Below are 2,322 nucleotides of genomic sequence, written 5' to 3'. Positions count from 1 at the left end.
ATTAACCTGACCTTCACCTGACAGTCAGGTGTTTGCAGGGGTTAATAAAGGGGACAGCTCCAAAGTTTTAGGATCTATTTTCCAGCTAAAACCTTTCAGGGTGTTATAGCGAAAGTACAGTTTTACTCCTTATTGGAGGGTGTGAAAAATCAGTGTCTTAAAACAATAAATTCCTTTTACTCTTCTTGAAAAGTGTATTTTGTCTTAGATATATTTCCTGTTGTTAGATATATTTCTTGTTACTAGATATATTTCTCAGATATGTTTTTATTAGATAATATCTTCGACATAAACATTAGATATCCTTTCCTCCCTCGGGACGTTCTGGGAGGCTGCAGTTGCAGATCCCCTCTGAGATAACAGCTGGCACAACACCACAAAAGCTGTGCTTTGGTGCATTAAAAGCACAGGCCAAGTGCTCTTGGCAGGGAAGACACAGGTCCTGCACCTGCCCAGGGTTCCAGGGCTGGATCCAGCTGGACACCTTTGGTGAGTGACTGGTGCTTCCCTGGGACAGCTGCTCACACGTGGGCACTCGAACCCAGGCACTATTTCCAGTTCAGCATCAAAATCTCTCCTTATGAGGCAACACAAGCTCATTATTACACTATTTGGAGATAAGATTATCTCAGTAATAAGCTCATTTCTTAATGATATGCAAAACAGATTTACAAGGATAGAGCCAAGAAAACGAGCCTCAAGATCCACCTCATCTCTTTCACACACACTCCCTTCCTCTGCCTCCTGCAATCTTCTTTTCCTACCTCAGTGGCTACAATAACAATAAATAAAATTCATAAATAAGAAGAAAGCCACAGATATTTCAAACAAGACTTAATTTCCATTATTACTTTAATTCCACGCACAGGGAAGTTTCCTGCAGGGAACTCAGGAGCTGTTGTAACAGCAGGAATATTCCTGGAAACCAAGTGCACTAATCCCTGCAGCAGAGCTTTGGGAACTCCCCCACTGCTCGGAATGTGCTGGAGTTCAGCAGAGGGTTGTCCTTTGAGCAGCCTCAGCCACAACACCCCGTAACCAGGAGATCAGACAACAAACCCACAGCACAGGGCCTGATTCCCCTTCCTCATCCACCCCCCGGCCTCACCCCTGATCTTGGCTGTAATTAAATCCCTCATAGTTTTTCTAAAGATTAACAACAATTACTGAGACTCCTCAGAGTTCTCTGATGCCATTTTCACCTGCTGTTATAAGATTAGATTCTGACCAAAGACACAACATGGGGCCAGAGCAGATAACTCAGCAGTTTGGGCTGAGGGCAGAAGGACTTGCACAACTCACTACTCAGATTTAGATTCCAGTGGCAAAAGAAGATTCCCACAGGGAATCAACTGATCTTAGAGTTGAATACACAGACATGACCCACCACTGTGCTCATGGTGTAGAAACAGAATCACAAGTTTGGGTTGGAAGGGAACTCAAAGCCCATCCTGTCCCACCCCTGCCATGGGCAGGGACACCTTCCACCAGCCCAGGTTGCTCCAAGCCCTGTCCAACCTGGCCTTGGACACTCCCAGGGATAGGGCAGCCACAGCTTCTCTGGGCAACCTGTGCCAGGGCCTCCCCACCCTCCCAGGGAATAAGAACTAAAAAAAAAAATAAAAAAAAATCAATCAGCTGAGAAAAAGCACCAACATCCCTTTGAGAAACAGCACAAGGAGATAGTTTGTCCTCAGTGCTCTCATGCACACGTTTGCAAAGTCTTAACTGAAGAACACCGGGTGCTGCCTGTAGTGCTGGCACTGACAAGAGCCGAGAGATAGCTAAACAAATAAATAAATCAATCCGGAAAAGCTACAACACTCAGCCTCTGTGTTTAGTAAAAAAGGACAAAACACAATCAAGAGACTCCATCCAAGGGAGGTGACCATTCCCCCTCAGTCGGTGCCACCACGGGACGGGGGTTCAGCCCTTCCCAGCCGGGAGGGGAGGCAGAGACCCGGCTCTGCTGTTGGACATCGCTGACAGCCTTTAACCCCCTGCTCGGCTCCGGGGGGCCCGGGCGGTGCCGGGTGCGAACACAGCGGCGGTTAAACCGCACCGACCCCGTCCTTCAACCGGCACCGAGCCCCGCAACCCGCACAGACCCCTCCTTCAACCACCGACCCCTCTGACCCGCACCGACCCCTCCTTCAACCACCGACCCCTCTGACCCGCACCGACCCCCTCCTTCAACCACCGACCCCTCTGACCGCACCGACCCCGTCCTTCAACCACCGACCCCTCTGACCCGCACCGACCCCGTCCTTCAACCACCGACCCCTCTGACCCGCACCGACCCCGTCCTTCCACCACCGACCC

At 49.7% G+C, this 2,322-nt stretch overlaps 1 protein-coding gene across 1 annotated transcript in view; it reads right to left on the bottom strand.

Annotated features, from left to right (window-relative positions):
* The window catches only part of MLF1 (myeloid leukemia factor 1), an 8,560-nt gene that overhangs the window by 5,401 nt on the left and 837 nt on the right, over positions 1-2,322 (bottom strand). The gene's annotated exons all lie outside the window — the stretch shown is intronic.

Source organism: Lepidothrix coronata, unplaced genomic scaffold (assembly GCF_001604755.1).
Source record: "Lepidothrix coronata isolate B3197 unplaced genomic scaffold, Lepidothrix_coronata-1.0 Scaffold190, whole genome shotgun sequence".
NCBI classification, from domain to species: Eukaryota; Metazoa; Chordata; class Aves; order Passeriformes; family Pipridae; genus Lepidothrix; species Lepidothrix coronata.
The sequence above is the reverse complement of the archived record's forward strand: the minus strand, read 5'-3'. Positions and strand labels throughout refer to the sequence as shown.